Source organism: Hyaena hyaena, unplaced genomic scaffold (genome assembly GCF_003009895.1).
Source record: "Hyaena hyaena isolate Hyena2069 unplaced genomic scaffold, ASM300989v1 scaffold_980, whole genome shotgun sequence".
In the NCBI taxonomy this organism is placed as follows: Eukaryota; Metazoa; Chordata; class Mammalia; order Carnivora; family Hyaenidae; genus Hyaena; species Hyaena hyaena.
In genome coordinates this window covers 579,851-601,852 of record NW_024081615.1, presented here as the reverse complement: position 1 = coordinate 601,852, position 22,002 = coordinate 579,851, and positions in this window count along the sequence as shown.

Here is a 22,002-nt window from a genome sequence, read left to right as displayed (position 1 = left end):
ACCTCATCACGATGAAAAGGTTCTGCACAGCAAAGGAAACAACCCACAAAACTAATAGGCAACCAATGGAATGGGAAAAGATAGTTGCAAATGACATATCAGATAAAGGGTTAATATCCAAAATCTATAAGGAACTCACCAAACTCCACGCCCGAAAAACAAACAACCCAGTGAAGAAATGGGCAGAAGATATGAACAGACACTTCTCCAAAGAGGACATCCAGATGGCCAACAGACACATGAAACGATGCTCAGCGTCCCTCCTCATCAGGGAAATACAAATCAAAACCACACTGAGATACCACCTCACGCCAGTCAGAGTGGCTAAAATGAGCAAATCAGAGAACTCTAGATGCTGGCGAGGATGTGGAGAAACGGGCGCCCTCCTACACTGTTGGTGGGAATGTAAACTGGTACAGCCCCTCTGGAAAACAGTGTGGAGGTTCCTCAGGAAACTAACAATAGAACTCCCCTATGACCCAGCGATAGCACTGCTGGAATTTACCCAAGGGATACAGAAATGCTGATGCATAGGAGCACATGTACCCCAATGTTCATAGCAGCACTCTCCACAATAGCTAAAACATGGAAAGAGCCTAAGTGTCCATCAATGGATGAATGGATCAAGAAGATGTGGTTTATCTATACCATGGAATACTACGTGGCAATGAGAAACAATGAAATCTGGCCATGTGTAGCAACATGGATGGACCTTGAGGGTGTTATGCTGAGTGAAATAAGTCAGGCAGAGAAGGACAAATATCATATGTTTGCACGTATAGGAGGATTAGGAGGAACTTAACCGAAGACCGTAGGGGAGAAGAAGGGGGGAAATGGTGAGGGAAAGGGAGAGAGGCAAACCATGAGAGACTCTTGAATGCTGAGAAACAAACTGAGGACTGATGGATGTGGGGGGGGGGAGGGGGGGATGGGCATGGAGGAGGGCACTTGTGGGGATGAGCACTGGGTGTTATATGGAAACCAATTTGACAATAAACTATTTGTAAATAAATAAATAAAAATAAGCACAAAATAAAATAAAATAAAATCCTTCCTTAAGTTATATATGTCATGTTGAATTTTTATGTATATGCATAGATTATATTAACTAGAGCTTAATTTTAGCATGGTAAAGGAGGTGACATATTTGTTATTAAAATAAGTTCATTTGATCTGAAAGCTCATTGGAATTGTTTTGCAATAAAGATTGAAGTATGATAAAAAAAAAGTCAGCTGGAGACTTTAGTAGAATTTGTGTATCAGATGTGCAGTTCCCTTTATGTAACTCTCTCTTCTTTAGGGTTCTTTCCCCTTCACTTTCCAGTTGCTGAATTTAACCTGGATTCATTCTTTGCTTTCTTCTGTCAGATAGACTGTGGGTTTCTATCTGGAATTTAGCAAACCTGCCTGGCTTGATAAGGATCTGTAGCCAGGCTAAAATTACTTTAAAAAGTAACTGTGAATGTCACTCAGTGCCTTTTATTTCTGCCAAGTATTGATTCCTTTCCTGTGCTTTGTTTTGTTGAGTCTTTAGTATCTTTATGCATTTGACTGTTTATATATTCCTAGAGTTTAGAGATGTTCCTTGCAGGAAGTGCAGTTCAGCGTTACCAAAGCAGAAACCTTTTTATGTTAGAATTAATAAGCCTAACTAGATAATGTAACTATATATCATAAGTGGTTTAAATTCCCACCCATAGCTTCTAAATATTCTTAAAGATTTATTTCGTAATGACCATTATTTGACTCTATCCTCTGCATTTATTCATGCTTTCTCCATTTTCCCTTGCACCAGTTTTGGCTTTAAACCTAACCTCTGCAATAATTCCAACAAAAAAGTAGTTTAAAAAAAAACCAATAATTTTTTTAAAAGCAAATAGCATCCACTGCCCATTGTCTTACCTTTTGCTAGTCTCCATACCTTCCTCATCCTGAGTCCCACTTCATACTTTAAGAAGGGTAATTTTGCCTCACTTGGAGACTTTGGTACCAAAAATATTTGAGTACACAGTGGTCTTAACAATTAACTCTTCTAAAACAAATGTAAAATTGTTCCTAAAAGGAATTATTGTCTCAAATCCAAAAAGAATTGAAAAGCTGTCATTTTATAGACATTTTCTCACTTTCCAATGATAAATACTTAAAACATTTTTCTTGTCTGTTGTTGTAGGAAGGAAAGTGTGCAAAGAAACACCTTGTCCTCCTGGAGAATTTTTTTTCACCAGGGAATTCTCTGTGACACCACCTCAGTATCCTACTATTTAACTCAATTATGACACTCTCTGCTAGAGAAGATAGATATATCTACATACCTATATACATATAAAGATATACAGTACAACCTTGGATTGTGAGTAACCTGTTCTGTGAGTATTGCAAGATGAGAAAACATTTCTAATAAATTTTACCTTGATACACAAATGATGTCTTGCAATACGAGTAGTACGTGATGCCAAATGTCACTAGATCACAACTGAGCCAATGGTTCTTGAAATTATCATTGATATATGAGTCCTTTGGCTTTCAAGCATGTTTCTGGAACAAATTATGCTTGTAAACCAAGGTTTCACTGTACACTTACCATCAGGTGAAAGAGATTCTTCTTTATATTCTTATAAAAATGTAGAAAATACCTTAGGTTTCCCAGTTTTTATATCTCTGACTATACTTATATGTTTAAATGAGTGAGGGAAACCCCCTTTGGTCCTGAGTTCAAGCTTACTTTGTTTTTTTAACTGTCAAAGTTTTGTTGTATTTCTTTTAGAAGTTTTCTTTGTGCATTTGAAAAATTATACAAATTGGTATTGTATTGTTCTGCAATCCATTTAACAGTATGATATGTAAGTCATTTAACCATATGTCTATTGATCATTTAACAATATGATGTATAAATCTTTTTATGATGATAAACCTACTTCTAGCATGTAGCTCTTGGTCACTACATGGTAACCTATTGTATGGATATAGCCATATTGCTTTAGTCAATACTTCATTGCTGACATCTAAGTTATTTACAATTTTTAGTTTTCAACTCAAGCTCATTTTGCAGTCCAGACTTACCAGTAACAAATCAGGTGCTTTGATCTCTATTTGCTATGGATTCCTGTGAGAATAGTCTATTATTCAACCCTAGATGGAAAGAAAAAGAGATTGTTCAAGATTGAGTCATCAAATCCCATCATAAACCATCAACACATTGATAGTAATAACAAACACTCAGGTAGCACTTAAAATGTACCAGGCACAATTTCTCTAGCACTTTATATATTTAATTCATTCAACTGTTGCCAAACGCTATGAAAGTTACAGATTAAGAAACCAAGGCACAGAGAGTTTAATGGTCACATAGCCAGTAGTAAGTGATAGGGCTGCACTTCAGAGGCTATATTTCGATTCTCTTTAAGAATGTGTATGTTATAATTTATCATATGGTTTAGTCCCGCTGTCATCTTACAACACAGCTCTAAGGAAGAAATCTCCAGGATGGTGTGAGAATGAGTTTTAGAATAGGCTCTTGAGTCACACATTTTATTTATACATGCAAGATATTGGACCCATATAAAATTTTGAATTTAACCATATGGTATGAAATCCATGGGTAATATTTTCAGATGATACAATAAACCTGAGAATAGGTAACATGTCAGAATAGAAATTTCTGTAAGTAATGACCAGATGTATAACATTTATAGGTAGCTGGCTTCTTTAGCAATGCAATGTGAAGTTCTATGACCCAGAACCCTGTGATCATGTTTTAGTGAGATTCCCAGACAGTATCAATAAGTCATGTTCATATTTTCTCTAAATTTTAATAATATGGGTAATATTTTATTAGAAAATTTACTGTTTGGTAACTTTTTATTGAAAGTAAATGTATTCAAATACCAAATTTTCTCTTATTCTATATAACATATAATTAGATTCACAATCTCTAGCTGTGAACATATTGATTTGATCTGATCCCTAAAGAAAGTAAATTATAAGATTTTGGGGTGCATGGGTGGCTCAGTCGGTTAAGCATCTGACTTCGGCTCAGGTCATGATCTCGGGGTTGCTGGGTTCAAGCCCCATGTCAGGCTCTGTGCTGACAGCTAGCTCAGAGCCTGGAGCCTGTTTCAGATTCTGTATCTCCCTCTCTTTCTGACCCTCCGCTGCTCTCTCTCTCTCTCAGAAATAAATAAAACATTAAAAAAAGAAAGTAAATTATAAGTTTTCATGTCACATTTAAATCGATGCAAATGAATACTTGAAATACATAATGTGTAACTGATGTGTGTATATATGTCACATAAAGAAAAAGAACAAGGAATGCTGTGTAAAAAAATTGTTAGCTGTGTCATAATAACTCATTAGATCCCTCAACTGCCTTGCCATTTTGGTTGTATTATTACCTCCAATGTATTGTTGAGGACACAGGCTTTAAGAAATTGAGAAAGAGGGGCGCCTGGGTAGCTTAGTCGGTTAAGCGTCCGACTTTCGCTTAGGTCATGATCTCGCGGTTCGTGGGTTCGGGCCCCGCGTCGGGCTCTGTGCTGACTGCCAGCTCAGAGCCTGGAGCCTATTTCAGAGTCTGTATCTCCCTCTCTCTGACCCTCCCCTGCTCACGCTGTCTCTCTCTCTCTCTCTCTCCTAGAAATAAATAAAAATATTAAAAAAAAAAAAAAGGAAAAGAAATTGAGAAAGGTAAGTGTCAGAATTGGCTTCGAAACTTAGATCTGACTCCAAAGAAACAAAAGCTCTCCATGACAGTATGTGTTAAGAAATCCAAATGATTACTCCAAATTTCAATCCACTAAGATATTTTTGAAAAGCTGTTTATACCTATTATGAAGCATTATTTTCAATAAGAAAACACTGATATGGGGAAGGGGGATTTAAATTTTTTTCTTTCTAAAAATGTAGTTTTCTTCATTTGAGATTTAGCTTTTAAGAATACAAAGAGTTTGAAATTAATTTAATGAGACCTAATTTCAGAGCTTTCCATTCAAAGGGTAGTATATTAAGTTAAAACACACTGAAGGCCATGTTTTAAAAGTCTCCATTCAAATTAACTTGTGGCAAACTTTAAAATTATTATCATGGGGGAAAGGATGAGGGGATTCAGTATTAAACATAATAGTAGTTGCTGAAACAGGGCTGTTTCCCCTGGCATGTATTACATTTTACCCACTTCCTGTGGTTTCCAACGGAACAAAAACTAAGTAATAAATATTTTGGTGTGTTACAAAACTGACACATTCTATAAGAGTTATAATGTGTACATTAGAAACTATTACCTCAATTTTAGCTTCAATGTGTCCACAATGGGATAAAGGCAAGTGCTTGGTGAAAGATGGGGTAGGGCAGCATGTCTTAGGTGTGTATGAAGGGGTTCACAGGGAAGGAACGCATCATCAGTGGAAAACAGGTGTGTTCAGCCAATTCTTTTCAGGACAAGGCCTTGGCCATGGGAAATGGATGATTCCGTGTACAACACAATGTGAATCACTTAGGATTTTTTTGGCTTAAGTTCCACATAGTCATGTCTGAGTTCCAGAGAGCAGAGTAGCTATAAGTTAATTGAAAAAAAAAAGTTGCTTCATTAGAATCTGTGTAAAGCATAGGGGCACAAGCAGCATAGCTCTGGGAGCCACACCCCGAACTCTCACGCACATTACTCAAAACCTCCATAGAGTAGAAGGTAAAAATAAAGATCCTCCCACATGTAAATTTGGAACATCAACTATTTTGAAACTTGAATAATAATATAACATCCATTGACAATGATGGTGATATCCACTAGAACTAATGATGACAGATCTAAGTGGAAGTACCCATCAGGAGCAAACTGGTTAGTCAGATCTGTGTTCAGCAATCCCAGTAGGATGTCATGAGAAAGAATCTGTCAGGAGAAGAGAAGGGAATACGAGCATACTTAAGAACCTAAATGAGACATATCCCAGTGGCCTTATACAAATACACACCTGGGTGGGATTTCAGACATACTGAGTAAGAGGAGCATAAACAAGACAAAGCACTGGTATCCTATGATTTTATTTGTGCTCCTGAATTAGTGGACCTGGAGAAAGTCTTGACATACACATATAAATTTGTTACACACACACACACACACACACACACACACACACACACACTACATTTAATCAGAAAGTAAAGCTCATTACAACAATCATTCAATTGTTTCATTCCTCTGTGATGTTTTCCCATTAAACTTTGCTCTCTACTCAGAGGTTGATGAGACAAATTCAGTAACTATTCAATGAATATTTATTAAATGCCCAGCATTTACCAGAATTTTTGTCATTGGTTAGGCTATGAACAACAAATGTTCCCTTCCCTTCCTTTAATTAGCTCATGGTCTTAATAGGAAAAACAGATATATAAACAGACATGCATAACATGGTCAGGGCAAAAACAGAGATGTGCTCAAATTACTAAAAGTGCATAGAAGAGAGGTCCTAATTTTGTCTTGGTAGGTTAGGAAATTATCTGCAGGTGATGCAGGGAAGTGAGCAGGGCCACAGAGCAGAAAGCTGAGGTATGAAGGCAGAGGCCCAGAAGGTAGACATCTGCAGGCCCACCCAGTGGGGGAGCAATTATTGCACAAGTGTGCGATTTCAGGTAAAATGATAGGTAACATCTCTCTGGTAGTGGAGACACCATACACACGCGCAGTGCTGTTCAGCTTACATGCAATGTATTGTACATGAAACCATTTAAGATTTTTGAAACTAGGACTTTTCCCCAAAGGGTGACTTTAGGGAGAATTAAGCAAAGACAGAAAATAAAATGTACTCAACAGTTAAATCATTAATTTGACAGACTTTGTCCTACTCTCTTTCACTGTTCTGCAAGCTCTGACCCTTGTATATTAGCCACCTTTTAAGTATTAGTGTTCTTGGCTCCCTTTTCTTTTTCACTCTTTCCCCCCCAGAAACTTTCATTCTTATCTATCGCTTTAGGCCTAATCTCTGAGCTTGAATTGATTCCGATGCTACCAACACAGGGAAGGTTGATATTATCTTCCCATCCCCTTTTGAGATTTTAAAGATATCCTGTCAGTAAAGGAACATATTTTAGAAATATTAGTATCATCTTAATTATGGCATCAAGTAAGAGAGAATGCCATACTTGGGCTGTACACAACATTGTCTCTCAAAGTACATAAAAAGGGGCTTGGGATCAGCATAACCTGCAAATCTCTTGAGATGTTCTTTCCAAATTCCTGAAAATTTTCATGCCCCTTTTGAAGTGAGGAAATCGTTTTGAATGTCTATTCATTTTCAAATGATCTCCAGTATGCAGTCTCCAAATGTGAATTGCCAATATATAGAAATATCTACTCCATATCAATTATAGCAAGCAATCTTATTTTGTAACTGGTTTCCTTTGCAGAGGTCACAGATAAAATATCTGGTGTATAATATACTTACAACTTTTTTATTTATCCGTGTGGGTGGAGATATCAGTTAACACTCATATTTCTTAGAACTTGTTTCTAGTCTTTTACTAATTATTGTTTATAATCTCTTACAAAAAGAAAGATGTTTGCTTTGGTCTTATAACTACTCAGAGCTTTAGGATCCATTACTTTTTCTGAATCACAGTTCAGAATAGTTATTAGGAAATCCCACAATTTAATTTAGACAGTGTTTAAATAGTTTAAAATAAGGTTAAACTAGTCTGTCACAAATAAACAGATCAACTCAAGTAAGTAAGTAAGTATGTAAGTAAGCAAGTAAGTAAATAAATCAATTAAAAAAATAAATGAAATATATCCAGTTTCAAGGTTTACTATTATTTCCAAGGGCAATCAAGAGGCATAGGCATATTAAGGAGGGTTCTAGAACTTCATGAACACCTCCCCAGGTCCATCTTTCTCTCATTGGACAAGCTCTCTGACCCAAAATAATAGATGGGGTATCTAAAAAAGCTTGTAGGACACTTTAGTGTTTAGATTCTGATTAAGGTTTTATGTCAGATACTTATAGCTCATGTGACATTGGAAGCCATATTTCATAAAGCCAAATTCTAGCTTTATTCATCAATATATCAATCATGTATATTGGATATATATTAACCATGGATATTCTGCTAAAAAATTCCATTATTTCTTTTTTTTAAATTTTTAATGTTTTATTTATTTCTGAGAGAGGGAGAGAGAGAGAGAGAGAACAGAGGAGGGTCAGAGAGAGAGGGAGATACAAAATCTGAAACAGGCTCCAGGCTCTGAGCTAGCTGTCAGCACAGAGCCCGTTGCAGGGCTCGAACCCACAAACCGTGAGACCATGACCTGAGCCGAAGCTGGATGCTTAACCAACTGAGCCACCCAGATGCCCCCCAAAATTCCATTATTTCATAGATAAGGACTCTCTACTGAATATCATTAATCTATTTTTGAGGAGGTCCAGTTACCATGTTTACAAATTTAGACCAGCTTTATTCCTTCTGAGGTGCCTCTCTACTCTCCAAAACAGGAAGGAAATGGATCACAGGCAGCTGCTTGAGATCTTTCCTTCTCAATCCCTACAGGGAGGCTTGAAAAGGAATTGTGGAGAGCCCCGACAGTTATTTTCAAACTCAGTTCCAGTGAGCTCCAGTTTAGTCAGTTACAATTTGTAAATATCACCAAAACTGTGCAGTTATCAATAAATATAAATTTTTCATATCCATGTCACATAATGATGCAAATAAGAGTCCAAAGCACAATTTATTTTCAAATCAGCATTAGGTAAATAATTTCTACAACACAAAATACTCCTGACATTAAATATTTTATTTTGTTAGACTATTAAATTATTTTTATAATTTCTTTAATTGTTATTTAGGGAATTATGATACAAATTCCATGAGTTGGAAAGAAATATGTGTTCCAAATGTCTAATGATAAGAAAAAGCACTATTCAAAACTTCTAATTTTTTCATCCCTGCTTTTTTTGCATTTTTGGAAAGCACACCATGCTTTCGTACAGTAATGAGGATGAATCATACAGTAACGAGGTCATAAAATGATACCTACATTATCAGGCTTATCTGAGTGTAAGGTACATTAGAAGTTATAAATAACATGTCTTAAAATTTAAATAAAAGACAAAGGGCTAAATAATTTCTATAACATCATATCATCAAACAAAAATGTGAAGTGATTGAATGATTTTGGCAACAGAGTGAAAAGAGTTTGTAATTTAGGGAGCAATTTGATTATGTAGAGTATGGTAGAAAAGGGGGTCAGAATTGTATTTTTGTTTCATTCAGTAATTGTGATATGCTTAAAAGAGAAATGATCATTTATTTTACCAGATCACTGAATAATCACCAAGTAGGTGATTATGGATGTATTCTGTTTATACAATTGAAATAGTTTTATTGGGAAACAGTCATTTATATTTTTAGCAAGTATGACTCAAAATTTTTCAGAAAGAATGAACATATGTAGTTTGTTATCTGGTCTTCCACAATTCAGAATCACTTCATTTTGAGGAAATTCTTCTTCCCTGTGATTATATTTAAAACTATTTGTATATCTAAGAATGGTTAGCAAATTTTGTTCACAAATCTATGATCTATAAATAATGATGAAAGGACACTGAGTTTTTGTTTTCAATTATCCTGAAATTTTTAACTTTTTATTTTGGACCATAAAGTAAACTCATAATAAGTAAGCAATAGTAAAATGAACTCTTAATGTTTCCATGGTGTCGTTTATATATTTATACCAACAATATTGAACTTGTGGAATTAAACTTTGTGATATGTTTAAGTTTATTGTAGTTGTAGCTTTGCTTATGGTCAAATTGCTTCCTATTTGGCCACTGAGAAATTCCTCAAATAGGTTTCTAAGTATTTTGGTATGACTGTTTTGGTTTTTTGAGCAGTTTCCTTACCATTTGGTATGCCCATCTTGAACATTTCTTATTACTAAAATCAGTCATTTATTAAGGAACTCTCTCATTCTTTTTAGTGAGACATAATATTTCAGTTTGAGTGCTAATTGTGTATTTCTTATAAATTGCTTATTTGTCCAGGAATTTTAGTGGACAGCATTTTTTTAGATAAAATGAATTATAAGAAAAAACAAGATAAAATACATCATGAGTTTATTGTCTTGTTTTTCCCATTCTTTTTTTAAAAATGTTTTATCATTTATTTCTGAGAGAGAGAGAGAGACAGCATAAACAGAGGAGGGTCAGAGAGAGAGGGAGACACAGAATTTGAAACCGGCTCCAGGCTCTGAGCTAGCTGTCAGCACAGAGCCTGAGGAGGGGCTCAAACCCACGAACCATGAGATCATGACCTGAGCCGAAGCCAGACTTTTAACCGACTGAGCTACCCAGGCACCCCTTCTTTTTCCCATTCTAAGAATCTCGATTCTCAATAATGAGGAATAATAAATTTACAATATCATGTCATTTCCTCATTTATTTTTTCTAACTTACATAATAATCTCAGAATGTCAATAGTAACAGTATCACAAATGATTTGATTTCTAAAATTATTTTAAGATACATATTTCATTTTATTTTTGTCCTTAGAATATACCCATGACAATATTTAAAGTCAGATGGAATAGTTTCAGTGTAGTCACATCAACAACTGGATACACTTTCATTCGCTGTTTGTGATATAAACATGCATGCTAGATTGTCTCCAAAAATGGCCTCCATCAATTCTTTTCTTACTGGACATATATGCCACTCTTCTTTTGAGAGGTAGAGTTTATTTTCTGATACCTTGAATCCAGGTTGGTCTTACGACTGCTTTAATCAGTAGAATGTAGCAGAAGTGATTTCCTGGGATTTCTGAGCCCAGGGCTTAAGAGAACTAACAGCTTTTGCTTTCTTTTTCTTAAGTCTTCTTGGAAGCCAATACTCAGACTTGAGAAAGTACAAGAAGCCTTGATGATAGACCCATCAAGAAGAATGAAGACCTCTGGTGAGAGTCCCAGGTACACTCCCTGCAGACGGCAGGTAACAGCATGAACGGAACCACTTTGGACCCTCCAGGTCTGCCAGCATCCCAGAGCCAGACCCTACTATTATGTGTTTTTGTAAAGTAAATTTAAAAAGTTGTCATATGTTTCCTGAGGTCTCCTGGCTCTGTCCACTCACCCATCCATTTCTTTTATTTGGAACTTCTCTTTGCTTTACTTCAGTTTACACCGTTCTTTTCAGTGTGGAATTTATGCCCACAAGTTAGTTTCCCATTAGAGTTTTACTTTATCCTAGAAGATGGCTTCAGTTGATTAATTTTGGAAACTTGTAAGACTCTAAAGCAACCTCATGCCTGAACATGAACCCTTGTGCCAAGATGTAAAATGTAAAATTCTTCTGCCCTCCCTAGTTTGCAATTGCTGATTCTCAGATCTATCTCTCACACTTCTGGTGAGTAATTATTGGCAGTTTGGGGGTTCTTCTGTTTTCAGATCCAGAGGACACCTCATTGCTTCCATCTACTTCCCCTAACTTCAGTATTGTCAACATTTTCCCAGTTGTAGTTCACGGTTTTTGGGGAGGTGACACCATTCTTGCTATTATAAGTGTTCAATCAACTCATTGATTGTGACATAGAAGAGGATTTAAAAGGAAATCAGAAAGGCTTGAATTATAATTTTAGTTTTTCCACTTCCTAGCTATGTGAACTTGTACAAATTTCTTAGTGTCACTAAACCTTAATTTGCTCTTCTACAAATCAGGATAATAATGGACCTTGCCTCATAGTGTTATTGTAATGGAGACAGTGCATGATGTACCTGATACACATTTAACACAGTGAACAACACATGATAAATGTTCTGTAACTTTCACCACATTTATTACTTATAAGTGATTTCAAATGTCTCTCTGAGAGTCCTAAAATATAAGAGTAGATCACATTGGGTCACCTGGGTGGCTCAATAGGTTAAGTGTCCGACTTTGGCTCAGGTCATGATCTCATGGTTAGTGTATTTGAGCCCCACATTGGGCTCCGTGCTGACATCTCAGAGTCTGGAGTCTGCTTTGGATTCTGTGTCTCCCTCTCTGTCCCTCCCCTATTTGTGCTCTCTCTCTCTCTGTCTGTCTGTCTCAGAAATAATAAATTAATAAACTTTGAAAACAACAGTAGATCACATCTAGGAATAGTACAGAAAAGGTAAATAGTTATTTTACTCTCTTCCACATGTTGGTACCTTGAACACTTTCATCAGAAAAAAAAAAAAAAAAAAAAGGCCCAGAATAAGGGCAACTGAGTGGCTCACTCAGTTAAAAGTCCTACTCTTAGTTTCAGCTCAGGCTATGATCTCAGGGTTCCTGAGTTCGAGCCACACTTGGGTCTCTGCGCTGACAGTCCGAGCCTGCTTGGGATTCTCTCTTTCTCCCTCTCTCTCTCTGCCCCTCCCATGCACACACTCTCTCTCTCTCTCAAAATAAATAAACAAGAAAAATAAAGGCCTAGAATAGCAGGAGAAACATTCTATGTAAAACAGGAACTATCAGGGTAGTTACTGCTATTATTGAGCACCTATGTTGTGTCTAGTGTTATGCATGTATTCATACATTTAATCCCTAATGCAGCCTTTAAAGTAGGGTATTAGCATACCCATTTTCATGAGGCAAATTCCTCCATTAGAGGAATCTGATAAACTGCCCAAGTTACACACATGGAAATTTGATGTCTCCTCAATTGAATTCCAAATTCTATGCTACTCTTATACAAACAACAATGGAAGGAGCTTAGCTTCAAGAAAAGAGGAACTTAGCATATTGGGTAGAAGAGTAGTTTTGGATGCTATTTGCAAATATTCAAAAACTCCTTTATAAGAAGGAGGAATTAGATATATTCTGAGGTGCTTTATAGGACAGAATTTGTCCAGTGAATAAGAGGGAACCAAGATGATGTTTAGTTACAGACAAGACCAAACTTTCTATCCTATGAGTATCTGAAAATTAGATGGGCTGCCTTGAGATGTGATGTGTTCCCCATCATTGGCTCTGCCTTGTGTTGCTGGAGATGCTGTAGAAAGTGTGGATGTGTCAAACGGGCCTAGATGACTCCTTGGTTCCCTCCTACTTAGAGAGACTGTGACTATAAGTACTGCCCCAAGCATAACAGAACCCTGAAAAATATTAACTCCAACTTTGAGGTACTTGAGGTTAGTTTAGATAGTCTAAACAGAAACCATTAGTCTATACTGAGGGCATCCTCTCTTATGTTCAAATTCTTATGTTACTGTTCAGAGTTCTTTTAAACTTTGAAATTATATAGATGTAATATCTGCTAACATTTAGAGTGTTTACTATTTGCAAGATCTAATGATTCTAATAGCTCCACCTGAATTAAACTATTTAATCCTCCTAACAAATTCAAAAGGTAGAAATAATTATCATTTTATAGATAAGGACATCAAGGCATATCAAAGATAAATAACCTGTCAAGGGTTACAAAGTTAGTAAATGAAGGAGAAAGGATTGGAACCTAACTAGTCTGACTCCCAGAATCCACACTCCAACTACGCAATGGAGGTGATGATGGTAATAATAGAATTAATACTAGCTACCAAGAGGTAAATATTTTCTAATTTTGGGTGGCTAAATGTTATACTATGCTTCTGATACTCACTGTCATTTTGGTTTTATCCATACATCTAGGAAACACAGCTGAGGAGACCAAGCCATAGTCCAGTCATGTATTTTGTCTCCACAAATGGGAAGTGGATGAAGGATTTGAGACCAGGAGTGTGTAATTTTATTTATTTATTTATTTAGTTATCTATCTATCTATCTATTTATTTATTTAAATATTTGTTTATTTTTGAGAGAGAGAGAGAGAGAGAGAGCTCAAGTGGGGAGAGGAACAGAGAGAGAGAGGGAGACAGATTTCGAAGAAGGCTCCAGGCTCTGAGCTATCAGATCAGAGCCCACCTCAGAGCTTGAACTCATAACCCGTGAGATTGTGATGGGAGGCAATGTCAGACACGTAGCCACCCAGGTGTCCCCAGAGGGTGTAATTTTAAATCTCTGCCTTTAAATCTGTGCTTACCATATAATTTTGTGCAGCTATGGTCTATCTGCCCCATTGCATTGTTTCCTTTTGGTGTGATCCAACTCTGTCTCTCTCTCTGTCTCTCTCTGTCTCTCTCCTCTCTGTTTCTATCCCCTAGATAAACCTGCCTTCAGATACCCATTCATCTCAGTGTGACAAACAGGTAGCCACAAAGCAAGTCAGCACATATGGACTTAAGAGGTGACCATGCCTCATGGTCTCATTCATACTATCCTGTTCTGGTTGTCCATTAAGTACCAGTTACTGTATGACATCATCTTTCAGGCAAAGTTATTTGTGTTTCCTAGAGTTCAAGACACTTACCTGAAGCAAAAACAAAGACAGTTTGAAATTTTAGGTATGAATGAATTTCTTATTTTCTCAACACCACAGAATTCATACAAGGCTAACATTCAGATGATTTATTATACGTAAATCTAGCTCTGCCTGGAAAATCCTTTTCACTCTACCCTCATATGACTGGATGATATTTATCTCCAATCATTTTTTCCTTTACATCACTAGCACTGTTTTTAACAGCCAATGCTTAGTCAAGTTAATTTAAAGGGTCACTGTTTAGATGTTGCATTTCGTGAAAAATAGTAAAAGAAAATAGAGCTCTCATTTCTTTCCTAGTGTAATGTCAGAGGCTGAGGTACTGGTGACTACTTTCAGAATGTGTACGGTCTCTTGGAGACTTTGGTGGCCAGGATACTCATTGCCACTATGTTAGCCATGCTAAGTACATTAATAATGAGTAGTGCTAATAAGGCTTTCTGTTTTACCTTTTAATATTTTTCTTTTACCAAAAAAATGATGTTGAGTAATAATCTGTTGTTGACATGATCTTTGTTCCTCATTTTCTTTGCTACATTAACTCCTCAAGGTCATGACTAATGACTTTCTCATGACCCTGAGTTTCCTGGGTTTCTTTACTCAGGGTACTGAAAAGGTTAGATGTCTAAGATACACATATCTTAGTGTCTCAATAATGTAAACTGTCTTAATTGACAGTACCAAAGACTGTGAATGAAACTGATAAGGAATATAAAAAATGTGAGTGTATGAACACATGTCTACCATCTGTGCTACTAGATAAAGGGGTGCCACAGGCAATGTTATTCAAAGTGGAATTCAAATTAAATTTGAATCATATGACATTTTTACAACAGATTTTCCATCCTTGGAAGTGCCATAGTCCAATATCAAAATTACTTTGCATTCTTTAAAAACAAACAGACTGGCATAGGCAACAGCATATTATCCTGGATGAGGATAAGAAATTGCCTTGGGATTTATAATTTGTCTTGAATAACACACACACACACACACACACACACACACACACCATCTTGTGTAAATCAAGAATTGTTATATTTCTTTTTATTAGTTTATATATCATGTATCTTAATTTCTACATCATTATGTAAGTCCAAACTATCGACCTTAAAAGAGCCGGTTATTTTACCCGCAAGATGAGTTTATTTAGGAACAGCAAAGGACTTGTAATTGGGGACATACAGGCTATGACTAACCATAAGCAAGTCTGGGGATCCAAGGAGAAGAACATTATTTTATACAGAAAAGGAGGAAGTTGGGAGGGGCTATTTTGAAAGAAAAAAAAAAGTCCACTAAAGGAAAGCAAGAATTCAGAATAGTACTCCTTTTTCATTGGCTAGGTTGTGGCATTTTCTTACCGGCTGTGCTTTTGTTCAGCAAGGAAAATTTCTTCCTTTCTCTTGCTGGAGTAATAATGTAGGCTTGTTTTTTAGGAAATGGAAAGTGTAGTCTCATCCTGTTGGAGTCTGCAGTTAAAGAGGAAGAGTGGTAGGAGGTGAGAGTTTCCCTTCCCGGCCTCGCGACTCCATTTTAAATGAGCTTTTCTTTATTCAGTTTAACAAAACTAAATCAATGCTTACATACATTAAAAATTCCACTTGTAGGAACCACACAAGATAATGGTTAATGGTGAAGTACAGACTGGGGCTCAGATTCCAGATAGAGGCTAGGTCACAATATTGAAGGGGAAATGAGGGTCAGGAAACCTAATAAGGGTCAGAAACCGAAGGCAAGAACTTAATTATGAGCCCGGGAGCACTATTACTTCTATAAGCACCCCAGGAATCAGAGAACAGGAAGTCCTATACAGGGTCTGAGGGTGGTAACTAAATCCTGGCCTACATAGCCAGAGGCAAGTGATTAAATCTCTCTCAGGCTCATATTCCTCATGTTAAATAGAAATCACAACACTTCTTTACAGGCTATTCTGAAAATTAAGTGAGTAAATGAGTTTCGAGTGTCAGACAAATCATAGAAACTCAATAGTGGTTATTTTCTCTAACCAAGACCAAAGCAGAAGAAAGAAAAGAAGTACAAATTGAGATAGCAGCTTGTACTTCAGCAGTGTATCCTGGGATATTCTATAATCTCTAGATTATTCACAACCACTTTTGGTCAACTCAAACCACTGAGTTGCTCAAAGTAGCTTGTGTTCTCTAGAAGAACTTCAATAGTGAGTCCTGGTGGCGGACAGCGCCTCTGAATGAAGGGAATGGATATTCAAAGAGTACAGCTTGTTGATTCTGTACTTTGTACCAGCTGACAGACTGCTCACAACTCCAAGAGGCAATGGTGTAATCCCACGAGGGGGGTTTTAAGAAAAACCAACATGTTCAAAATCAAGTTAAAGGCAAAGCTGGAATTGAATGAATGGTTCTTAAGGTATTTCTGACATTTTCACAGAATCCCAGACCCACGTAATTTGAGAAATGACAGTTATTATAATTGCCATTTAATTCCAAAACAATGTCAATAACAAACAAAGGCAGCATGTTTGAGTAAGACATACATGATCACTTTAAAACATAAACTATGAATAACTGAAAATTGCTTAGGATTTAAAAGAACTAATGAACCTAAGTGCCTTCTCACTGCCAACTAATTGTTAAGACTCTTTGCCATAATGGAGAAGATATTTGCAAATGACATATCAGATAAAGGGTTAGGATCCAAGATCTATAAAGACCTTAGCAAACTCAACACCCAAAAAACAAATAATCCAGTGAAGAAATGGCCAGAAAACATGAATAGACGCTTTTTCAAAGAAGACATCCATATGGCTAACAGACAAATGAAAAAATGCTCAACATCACTCATCGGAATAATATAGATGAAAACCACAATAAAATATCACCTCACACCTGCCAAAATAGCTGAAATTAACAACTCAGAAAAACAAGAGATATTGGCGAGGATGTGGGGAAAAGGGAAGCCTCTAGTACTGGTGGGGATGCAAACTGGTGGATACACTGTGGAAAACAATATGAAGATTCCTCAAAATATTAAAAATAGAACTACTCTATGACCCAACAACTGCACTACTAGGTATTTATCCACAGGATAGAAAAATGCTGATTCTAAGGGACACATGGATCCCAGCGTTTATTGTAGCACTCCCAGCAATAGCCAAATTATGGAAAGAGCCCAATGCACATTGACTGATGAATGGATAAAAAAGATATGATCTGTATATACACAGCAGACTATTACTCAGTGATCAAAAAGAATGAAATCTTGCCATTTGCAACAACACGGAACCAGTGTATTATGCTAAGTGAAATAAGAGAATGACAAATAATCATAAGATTTCACTCATACGTAGAGTTTAAAAAACACTACAAATGAACACAGGGTAAGGGAAGGAAAACTTAAGACAAAAACAGAGAGGGAGGCAACCATAAGAGACTCTTGAATACAGGGAAAAAAAAATGAAGGTTGCTGGAGAGGAGGTGGGGGAAGGGTTAAATTGGTGATGGGCATTATGGAGGGCACTTGTTGGGATGAGTACTAGGTATCACATGTAAGTGATGAATCAGTGGGTTCTACTCCTGAAACTAATTGTACACTGTATGTTACCTAACTTGAACTTAAATAAAATAAAAATAACAAAAATAAAAAATAAAAAGTCTCTTTGCCATAACTGAAGCTAGCTATGTCTTCTCTTGTGTTCCCCTCTTGATGGACTTTTACTCTAATTCAGTTCAAATTTTCAGGATTTAAATGGGAGACTGAGTCTGAAAGACTCTGCTTCCTGATGAGAAATTATCAGTCACTGAGATAAGTTTGGTGACCTTATGGGAGCAAGTCTAGATATGACTCCTGAGAGCTGCTGACTTAATCATGAACAAGGCCTCTGCACCTGTAACAGAAACCTCCTCTTAATAGAGAAAAATTTGCAGCTTCAGCCCCAGGTCCAGCCTCAAACCCAGAACTCTTTCAGGAATATACCACATCCCAGTCCCAGCCCTAGGCTCAGTCTTAGATGTAGGCTCAGGGCTAGGCATAATCTCAAACCCAGGTTTAGGATTAGCTTTGTCCCAGCCCTGGCTTCAGGCCTTAAGTTCAGCCTAAGACCCAGACCTAGACCCAGGCCCAGCCCAGGATCCACCAGACCAGGCCTAGCAAATGACCCAGCCAGAGTCCAGACCCTCACATGGGCTCCACAGCCTAGCTTTTGAGATCTAATCTCTTTTCTTTTCTTTTTTTTTTTTTTTTAATATTTTTATTTATTTCTAGGAGAGAGAGAGAGAGAGACAGCGTGAGCAGGGGAGGGTCAGAGAGAGAGGGAGATACAGACTCTGAAATAGGCTCCAGGCTCTGAGCTGGCAGTCAGCACAGAGCCCGTCGCGGGGCTCGAACCCAAGAACCGCGAGATCATGACCTAAGCGAAAGTCGGACGCTTAACCGACTAAGCTACCCAGGCGCCCCGATCTAATCTCTTTTCTTTGCCCTATTGCCTGAGGATTCACATCTGTGCTAAGGCAAACATTGTCTTTTCTAAAGATAATGGAATGGTATGAAGATAGAGAATGTTTTAATTATAGTTAGATATTTTTTAGAATCCGCGAAAACAGGCCAATTTTTAATTTTTTGTAAATTCTGTAAGAAGGTACACTGGTATCTTTTTGTCGTTTTGTTTTTGTTTTTGTTTTTGTTTTGCATTTGAACACTTCATGGTTAAACTCTCTTCTCAGGTGTCTTAATATTTTTACTTAATATGCCACCTGACTTTCTACCTAAACTGAGGTTAGTTTTGTGAGCCTGGCCACTGGAATATGTAGTTTTTGTCACTGTAGTGGCACTCATTATGTTTGGCTTTATTGCACAGAGCTTTAGGATCAATGGAGGTGGTGAAGGGGGCTGAAAGCTCCCATTCTCAGAGACACACAAACCGCTAAGGTCTAGTCCTGTGTCCTATGAGGCTTCTTCTCCTAGTGACAGATTGAGTCTCTGTGTCTTTTGACTTAGAAAACTGTCCTTAAATCATCATGCATTCTTCCTCTTGGTACTGCTAATCTGAAAAGTTAATTGTCTTTGCATTTCAGAAATTTGCTCCTTAATTTACCTTTATTTCTCATAACCCTGGCACTTACAATTGTAAGTGGCTTGGTTTTCAGTATTCTTATTTATGCAATAAGGATTTTTTTTAGCCATGTGTAGAAACCAACTGTCAATTTGTTTTCAACTCTATCTATTCCCCTGCTATAGCAATAGATGCCTAGATTCCACTATTGGGACACTGAGACCATTTGAAAAGGTGGTAGAAAGTTTCAGATATCAATCATTCTATCACAGTATCCATTCTACCACATTTCTTCCTCTATGTTCCCTTCAAATACTATTTACTTTAGTCCATTTTTTATACTTTTCTAGTATTTGGAAACTATAGTCTGCTCAGAATCCATTTCTTCAAAACATCTCCATGACTAGGTAGGATTTGTGGATCCTGGAAAGTTTTCTCGCTTCTATCCACTGGAGGTCACTGTGTATTTATGTAGAAGATATGAGAATTTTCTCTGTTTCTTTGGGTAGATAGTCAATTCCAGATTGTTTTTATTCCCTTCTCTTTTCTTTAGGGGACGGCATAAATTAATTTTTAGAAGGGATTCAGTACACATTGGTGTACACAGAAGGACAAATGTGTCTACTCTTTCCTCACTTTTTCTCAGTCGTTTGCTGGGATCTGCTGCTATATTGTTTATCTAACTCCAGCCCATTTATACCCACTATCATCGCATCCTCAATCCCCTCTGCTTTTCCTCTGTCATGTCTAAGATTACTTCCTATCTTTCTCATCCCACCTATAAGGTCTGTACGAATTCCCAATCAGCTCTCTTTTCAAGGGTACAGAAAACTTTTGAACACTCTTTTACACTAATCCAAACTGTGAGAGACTTAAGATATCTGTGACCATCTCTGATGACACATCTCTGATTCTACTCTTTTATTGCTAGGCAATGATGTGTTGTCTGGGAACATTTATACTGAGGGGACTTGACTTTGAGACTTGCACTCCATAAGACTTCATAGAAAACTTGCCTCCTCTGATCCCAAATCCATCTGTGGTCTGCATTTACCCTATTTGGAGCTTGGCTAGACTAAGGGTAGGGCACCATATGCCATCTCAGTCACCTTCAGTTTCCAAACTCTAGCTGCTTCCTCTCAGATAACACTTATCTCACTTACATGTTAAATTTCATCTTCTTTTGTGTGGGAAAATACTCTTATTTCAACATGCATTTTTCTCCCCAACTTTATTCTCAAGACTTCATGGTCAGCAGTCTCCAAGGATGTAGCCTTTTGTTGCTTTAAAGTCCTCTGTGATCTCAAAAAGTTTGGCTTTTATAAGGCTTGGCTTTCAAAATGTCTGACTCATAGGAGCTTTAACATTATCTCTTCAGGAACTCAATTGATTCCCTCTTTCTCAGCTGCATATGCCCTTCTCTGAAAGACTGAAAGCCATTTACTTAGCGGGTAGAAATTGAGGCAGAAAGTATAGAAGAAAAAAATGGTTATTTACTCCAAATTGTATCCCACAACAATGAGAAGAGAGCAGAGCACCAGGTACTTGGTAGCTGCTTAAAACATTATCATTTTCACTATTCCTCAAATCACTAAATACAACATCTGCATTATTCCTAAGATCTCTATTCTTGTCAATAAATGTCAAATGGCCATCTCTTTCCTGTAAACAGAAAAGTGGGAGTATTTTGTTCTTACTAGATGGCCATATATCCTAATCAAAATTCCTAAGCTAATAAACAGAAATCAAAAGCAAAATCAATATAAGAAACGAAAAAAAAATCAGTATACATTCTAAATTCTACAATTAAAAAATCACCATGTCCAACCATGTACTAGAGTTTGTATCATCTTTGGGTTCGCAGACTGCTACAAAAGCCACTGCGTGCAGAAAATACAGTGTCTTTTGAGATGTGGTCTTCTTCCTACTGTCTGCCAATATTATGTATTCATCAGTTTTTACTGCTCTTGTCTACAGTATTCTGAACCATGTGGGTGTGGCTTTCTGTCTCCTATATTGCTACTCCAAGCCATCAACCAGAACAATAAAAACTATATCCATTTTGCATTATTTAGGGTAAAAGCTCAGTTGCTATCACAAAGAATCCGAACAATACTGTGGTCCAAAGACATTAACTTTTTTTCCTCATGTGACAGTCTGGCGGAAACAGGACAAGCCAGGTAGGTGACTGCTCCATGAGGTCATCCAGGGACACAGGTTTCTATTACCCCATCGCTCTGCATTTCTTGTGATTTTACCCACATCTACATGGACAAATATGATTCACATCTTCAATGTCCATGTTATACCTTCCAGGAAGGGCAGAATGGAGAGTACAAAGGCCTTCCTTTTAAAGAACAAAGCACACATCGCTTCCACTCCTTTCCATTGGCTAAAACTCAGTCTCATCCTCAATCTTGACTATAAAATGAGAAATATAGTCTTTTGTTAGTAGCCAAGGGCCCAGTTAAAACTCACGATGTTTTATTACTAAAAAAGATACGGGAGAATTCCTGTAGTGGGGCAAATAATATCTCTGTCACCAGCTGTTAGTATTAGCAACTGAAACCTGGAGGCGTTCTTCCTGCTCCAGTCAGCAGGAAGGAGTCTTTGATCAGAGA